Genomic DNA, 8,510 nt, shown 5'->3' on the forward strand with positions numbered 1-8,510 from the left:
GTCCAAGATGACATCACTATATTTGAGACAAAAAGCCCTAATAAAAACCAGGGGTGTTAATCTTAAATTTAAGTTTCTCATTATGCTTTCAACCACTTTAATTCTGCTCTGCTAAAGAAGCTTAGCACTTTGTCTAAAGTTGTAAATTCAGCTGTCCTGAGTCAGTGTCTCTTTAACTTACACTCATTTGTAAAATTCTCAGGTGAGATCTGAAAAGCCTGTCCAGTACTTAAAGATGTTTAGGATTCTTGTAGTTAATTATATCAGGGTTTGACTTAATCCACACTTCATTTAACAAAGGGTTAAGTACCCTGGGTGTGTGTGTGGGGGGGGGTGGTAAAGTGTGAGGGGAAAATAGACCTGGAGGGAGGGGCACAAATAATTCAAGAAATGATTTGTCTTTGGATGATTATTTGGTTCATGCACAGGATTGTGTGTTCTTGGACAGTACTTGAAAAGGTGGTATGGTAAAAATGATTATAATTATAAGCTGATGTAATTTGAGGGAATTCTGCTTATCAAGCAATCCAGTAATCAATCTGTGATGATACTTTGATTATAATATGAGCTTATCAAGGAATAAAATGATCAATTGTTATTGATGATATCTGATTAATAGTACTAGAAGGATAAATAACACCTGGAGAAGAGATACAAATATAATTTTAGAGGGAAAGAAGGGAGAATGTGAATGATGAGTAAATTCTATTCAATAGATTTGACCCAGTGAGGGAATAAGATACATTCCTACTGGGGTTTAAAAATTTGTCCTAATCTCCAGGGAATGTGGAGGTGGGGAAGGGAAAGGGAAAGACAAGGGAAGAAGAGATTGATAAAGGGAAGGTGACAGTATAAGTGAAAATAAACTGAAAGTTAAATTTTAAAAGAAAAGTCAAAGGGGAAAGGGAATGAAATTTTGGTGAGGAGGAGTAAGAGGAAAGGAAAGAGAAAAAATAAATGGAGAAAGAAAGCCTGGAGGGAAATACAGAATTAGTAATTTTAACCGTAAATGGGAATGGGATGAACTGTCCCATAAAATGGAAGCAGATAGCAGAATGGATTAAAAGCCATAATTCTAAAATAAGCTTACAAGAAACACATTTGAAACAGGGAGATACACACAGGGTAAAGGGCAAAGGTTGGAGAAAAATATATTATGTTCAGCTGAAGTAAAAATATCAGGGGTAACAATCCTGATCTCAGATGGAGCAAAACAAAAACCAATCTCATTAAAAGGGATAAGAAAGGAAACTTTATCTTCTCAAAAGACACCATTGGTAACCAATCTATATTGTTATTAAACAAGCATACACCTAGAGGTATTGTAACCAAATTTCTCAAGGAAAAGCTGAGTGAATTGGACAGCAACTTCAATCTCCCTCTCTCAGAAGTAGATAAACCTAACCACAAAATAAACAAGAAGGAAGTTAAGAAGGTGAATGAAATTTTAGAAAACTTAAATATGATAGACCTCTGGAGAAAACTTAATGGGGATAGAAAAGAATATGCCTTTTTTTCTCAGAAGTACTTATACCAAAATTAACCATGTACTGGGCCACAAGAACCTTAGAAACAAATGCAAAAAGGCAAAAATAATAAATACACACTTCTGAGACCATGATGCAATAAAACTTACATGTGATGAAATGTCATGGAAAGATAAAACCAAAAAACTAATTAGAAATTAAATCTTTATTTTAAATAATGGGTGGATCAAACAGTAATTTATAGAAATAATCATTAATTATGTCCAAGAAAATGATACTAATGAGACATCATACCAAAATTTATGGAATGCAGCCAAGGGGAAACTTTATATCTCTAAATGCCTCTATGAATAAAAATAGAGAAAGAAGAGATCAATGAAATGGTTATGCAACTAGAAATTTTGAAAATCAAGGGAGAGATTAATAAAATTGAAAGCAAGAAAACCATTGATCTCATAAATAAAATTAAGAGTTGGTTTTATGAAAAAGCCAATAAAATAGACAAACATTTTGTTAATTTTAATTAAAGAAAGAAAGAAGATAACCAGTATCAAAAATGGAAGGATGAACTAACCATCAATGAGGAAGAACTTTGCTGATCTGTATGCTAATAAATTGTACAACCTGATTAGAATGGAAAAATATTTACAAAAATAGAAACTGCCAGATAAGCAGAAGAGGAATAATTACATAAATAACCCCATTTCAAAAAAAAATTGAAGAAACCATCAATCATCTCCCTAAGAAAAGGTATCCAGGTCCAGGAGGATTTACAAATGAATTCTACCAAACATTTAAGGAACAATTAATTCCTATTCTATCCAACTATTTAAAAATAGGAGAGGAAGGAGTTCTGCCAAACTCCTTTTATGACACCAACATGATACTGATACCTAAACTAGGAAAAAACAAAATGGACAAAGAAAATTAAAGACAAATCTCCATGATGAATATTGATGCAAAAATCTTAACTAAAACTTTAGTAATGAAACTACAGTAAGTTATTACCAGGTAAATACACCATGATCAGGTAGAATTTATACCAGATTGCCAGGGATGATTCAATATTAGGAAAACATTCAGCATAATTGAACATAAAAATAGCAAAACCAACGGAAACTATATGATTTTCTCAATAGATGCTGAAAAAGCCTTTGATAAAATACAACATCCATTCTTATTAAAAACACTAGAAAGGTTAGGAATTAATGGAGTTTTCCTTAAAAATAATAAATAGTATTGACCTAAAACCATCAACAAATACTATATGTAATGAGAATAAACTCAGAGCATTTTCAATAACATCAGGGGTGAAACAAGGATGCCCATTATCACCATTACTATTCACTATAGTATTAGAAATGCTAGAGAAGAAAAAGAAATTGACGGAATCAGAGTTGGTAATGAGGAAGCAAAGCTTTCACTCTTTGCAGATGATATGATGATATACTTAGAGAACTGGAGAAAATCATCTTAAAAAACTCTCTGAAACAATTAACAAATTCAGCAAATAAAATGATCCCACATAAATCATCAGCATTTTGATATATATGAACAACAATTTCCAAGAGCAAAAAGATAGAAAGAGAAATTCCATTTAAAGTAGCTATAGACAACATTAAATACTTGGGAATTTACCTCCCAAGACAAACCCAAAAATTATATGAACAGAATCATGTAGCACTTCTTACCTAAATAAAGCCATATCTAAATAATTGGGAAAATGTTTATTACTCATGGTTAGGTCAAACTAATAAAAATGTCAATTCTACCCAAATTAAATTACTTATTCATTGCCATACAAATCAAACTATCAAATATCTATTCTACAAAGCTAGAAAAAATAGTGACAAAATAGATCTGAAAAAAAAGGTCAAGAATAGCAAGGGAGTGATGAAAAAAATGTAAATGAAGGTAGCCTAGCTCTATCAGATATAAAACTATACCATAATGCAGCAGTCATCAAAACTGCTGGATACTGGTTAAGAAATAGAGTAATTGGGGCGTCTAGGTGGCATAGTGGATAAAGCACCAGCCCTGGAGTCAGGAGTACCTCGGTTCAAATCCAGTCTCAGACACTTAATAATTACCTAGCTGTGTGGCCTTGCGCAAGCCACTTAACCCCATTTGCCTTACAAAAAAAAAAAACCTAAAAAAAATAGAGTAATTGATCAGTTAGTTAGAATAGGTTCAAAAGAAACTGCAGTGAATGAGTTCGGCAATCTCCAATTTGATATCATCTTCTGGGATAAGAACTCACTATTTGAAAAGATTGTTGGGAAAACTGAAAAATAGTATGGCAAAAACTAGGCCCAGATTCATATTTCATACCCTATACCAAAATAAGGTCAAAATGGGCACAGGATTTAGACATAAAGGATAACACCATAAATAAAGGGTGACAGATAAATTAATAGACCAGGAAATACTCAATCAGATCTATGGAAAGGCAATACATTTTTGACCAAATAAGATTAAAATACATTATAAACTACAAATGAAATTTTGACTAAATTAAATTAAAAAGCTTATGCACTAACAAAAATCAATGCTGCCAAAATCAGAAGGAAAGCAGAAAGCTAGGATTTATAAGGTTACAAGTCATTCCGCAATTGATAAATGGTCAAAGGAAATGAATAGACAGTTTTCAAATGAAGAAATTAAAGCTATTATAGAATCATATAAAAAAGTTCCAAATAATTATTGATTAGAGAAATGTAAATTAAAAAATCTAATAAGTATCACCTCACACTTATCAGATTGGCCAAGATGAGAAAAAGGGAACATGATCAATGTTGGAGAGGTTGTGGGAAGATTGAACATTGATGCATTGCTGGTGGAGTTGTGAATAGACCTAACCATGCTGAAGAGCAATATGGAACTATGCCCAAAGAACAATAAAAATATTCATTCCCTTGGACCCAGCAATTCCAATTCTAGGCCTATATCCAGAAGAAATCATTAAAAATGTTGAAAGTCCAAAATTATCCTAGCAGCTCTTTTTGTAGTAGCAAAGAATTGGAAATTGAAGGGATGCCCAACTTGGGAATGGCTAAGCAAGTTATGGTAAATGAATACTGTGGAATATTATTGTTCTATAAGAAACCATAAATGGTTGGACTCTAGAGAAGCATGGAATGAATTACAGGGTCTGATGCTGAGTGAAGGGAGCAGAATCAAGAAACAATGTACACATTAACCACATTGTGAGATGATCAACCTTGATGAAAACAGCTCCTCTTAGCAGTTCAGAGAGCTAGGACAACCATATTAGACCAACTATAGACATTGTTATCTCCATCCAAAGAAGAAAAACAAAACAAAAAAACCCTCGAAATCTGATGAACACTATAAAAATGATCTCTTATGTATCTCCCTTAATTCCTCATACCTAAAATTACTAATCTGTAGACATGTTATTCAAAAATAGGTATGAGCAATGCTAACCTGACAGTTCTCCACTGAGGGGAGTGGAGTGGGAAGAAGGGGTAGAAGGAAATTTTGTAAGTTAAAAATATACATGTGCATATGGATGAAAGAAAACAAAGATGCTACTCAAAAAAAAAAAAAACCAAGTAAATCAGTGTTTAAAATTAGGAATGGGCAGCTAGGTGGCATAGTGGATAAAGCACCAGCCCTGGAGTCAGGAGTACCTGGGTTCAAATCCGGTCTCAGACATTTAATAATTACCTAACTATGTGGCCATGGGCAAGCCACTTAACCCCCTGTTTGCCTTGCAAAAACCTAAAAATAAAATAAAATGAAATGAAATGAAATAAAATTAGGAAGGAGACATAAACTTGGACATACATAACCATAATAACCATAATAATTTACATGTCCAAATTAGACTTCTCTCCTGGTCAGCTGATCAAAATCTTAAGATGGCTAGAAATTGTAGTATGTGGGGAATAAGAGAAGAAGATACTGCATATCCACATACTGCTTATGAAAAGTCACAGTTGGGAATCAACTCACCAAAAATGACTTTCCAACTCTCTTCTTTGTGCAGAAAATATTTCATCTCTATAATGTACTAATGAGTTTTCTTTCACTTCCCAGGACTTTTTACAGTAGGAGAACAAGATATTATATGTTACCTAAGGACTACTCTTTGAGATCTTTAAATATTGCAGTTTACTGAGGGAGCACAGAAAGACTAAAGGAACCACCCAATATCTGATAGTTGAGTTCTTCATAACCTTGCATCTGAGAAAATTTCCCTTGCACTGGTGACCATGAATGCATTCAAAAAACAAAGGGTCAAAAAGACTACAGTGACTTACCAAGAAATTATGCATTATGACCAAGTGGGGTTTCTACCAGGAATATAAAGATAGGTCAACAATAGGAAAAATAATCAACATATTTTGATCATATTGAAAATCAAAATATTGAAGGTTGCATAATCATCTAAATAGATGTATAAAAAAGCCTTTGAAAGTACATTATTCTGTTAGGCTAAACATTCTTAAAAAGCAGAGGCATAAAAGGATCATTTTAATATCATAAAAAGGATCTTTTAAAAACTAAAAGCAAGCATCATATATAATAGGGAAACATTACAACCTTTTCCAGTAAATATGGGAATGATGGAAAAATAGCCACTTTTCCTACCAATTCTGGAAATGCTAGTAATAGCAGTAAAATAATAGTAATTAATTAATTAAAAGTCTAAAGATAAGCAAAGGAAAGATAAATTATCTCTATTTGCTAATGATGTGATGGTTTAAAAAATTCTAGATAATCAGCAAAGATACTAAAGAAACAAATATTTTTAGCAGAGTTATAGGCTAAAAAATAAATCCTCAAACATCAACAGCAAACATAAGAAGAGGAAATGCCATTCAAAATATGTGTAAATCAGCCTATCAAAGCACACAAAAATTTTATACAAATGTAGTTGCATAGTGTCTCTTAAAAAAAAGTTGGAGAAACACTCAGTGCTCATGGCTAGGTCATGCCAATATAAAAAAATTTATAATAATATCTAAATTAATTTAAAGGGGTGGAGTATAAGCATTTAACATGCACCAGGCAATTTGCTAAGCATTTTTCTAGAAATATTATCTCATTTAATCCTCACAACTCTATGAAATAGGTGCTATTATTATTTTTATTTTACAGTTGAATGAACTGAAGCAGAAAAAAGATAAATGACTTGCCCAAGAACCAATATTTAGTAAGTATCTGAAGCTGGATTTTAAATCTTTCTGACTTCTGGCCCAAAACTCTATTCATTGTGCTAATAACTTCTTCTATACTTTTAATTACAAAAGGGATACAAGCTAGAACTTGAAAAAAATAACTAAAAATTCATTTGGAAAAACACAAATGGTCTAGAATTTCAAGGGAAGTATTGTTTCTTTTTTTGGGGGGGGGTGCAAGGCAATGGGTTTTAAGTGATTTGTCCAAGGTCAAAGAGCTAAGTAATTGAGGTTAAATTTTAACTCAGTTCCTCCTGACTCCAGTCAGGAGTACTCTATCCACTCTGCCACCTAACTGTCCCTCAAGGGAAACATTAAAAAGAACAGCAACAAAAAGTATCTTTTCCAGACCTCAAATTATATTATAAAGTTGTAGTAATCAAAACTATCTGGTACTGTTTTTAAAATAAAAATAGAAATAGAGAGAGATCAATAAAATAGACTAGAGAAGGGAAAATTAAAATCAATAATCCTGTATTAGAAATTCAAAATTTCAAATTATTTAGGAAAAAATTTATTTCATAAAATACTGCTGGGAATCCTGGGAAAAGATTCACACAGATTGATACTTTATACCATATTACACAGTATATACTAAATGGATATGATCTTAATGTTAAAGATTATCCTATTAAAAAAATTAAAAGAAAAACAGACAACATACTTCTCACAGATATAGAAAGGAGATACATTCTTGACCAAACAAGACATAGATATAACTACAAAAGATAAAATAGGTAACTTAAATTGTAGAGTTGAAAAGCTTCTGCAAAAGAAAAATTAATGCATCTAGGATGAGAAAGGAAGCAATCAAATGGGAAACAAAAAGTTTTTTATCAGATTTTTCTGTTAAGGTTTTTATTAAGCCAAGATATACAAACATACATACATATATGCATAAATATATACATGCATGCATGTGTATGTGTATGTACTGTGCTGTTTGTGTGTTTGTGTGTGTGTGTGTGTGTGTGCGTGTGTGTGTGTGCGTGTGTATGCCAGATGGAACAGTGGATAGAGTATTGGTGCTGAAGTCAGAAGAACCAGAGTTCAAATCTGGCCTCAGATACATACTTGATTTTTAACGTTGGGCAAGTCATTTAACCCTAATTTGCCTTGCATCCAGGGCTATCTCGAGTAATCCTGATTCATATTTGAACACTGAATTCAGATGGCCACAGAAGGGAAATGGAAGATGGTGACTTAGGACAGCACTCACCTCCCTCAAATCCAATTCATGTGTATGTCATGGCACCACCTCCCTCTCATGATCTTTGGGCATGAAGGACAGAAAATATTATGTATGTATGAAATATATATTTATATATGTATATGTACATGCTAGTCATTCCCCAATAGACAAGTGATGAAAAGAGGAGCTGCAAATTAAATCACAGGATAGTATAACTGAAATCTATAATAAAAAGAGAAATGAAAATCAAAATAGTCATGAGATTTCACCTTCATCTACAATGTGAAAAGATAATAAAGGCAATAGTCAATGTTTGAGGGGTTGTAGACTCACTGGCACACAAATACATTGTTTGGGGAGCTGTGAAATGATATTACCATTTTGGAAAACAAGTTGGAAGAATTATGCAAATAAAATGACTAAACTGTTTATACCTTTGAACCAGTGTTTTCACTCTTAAATTTATACCCCATGAAAGCCATTGGTAAGATGAAAGTTTCTATATACACCAAAATATTTATAAAAGGATTTATTTTTATAACAAATAATTGGAAACAGAGTAGATACATATCAGTTGAGGAAAGGCTAAACAAATTGTAGTATATTAATATAATGGAATATTAC

This window comes from Macrotis lagotis, chromosome 1 (assembly GCF_037893015.1).
Source record: "Macrotis lagotis isolate mMagLag1 chromosome 1, bilby.v1.9.chrom.fasta, whole genome shotgun sequence".
Classification (NCBI taxonomy): domain Eukaryota; kingdom Metazoa; phylum Chordata; class Mammalia; order Peramelemorphia; family Peramelidae; genus Macrotis; species Macrotis lagotis.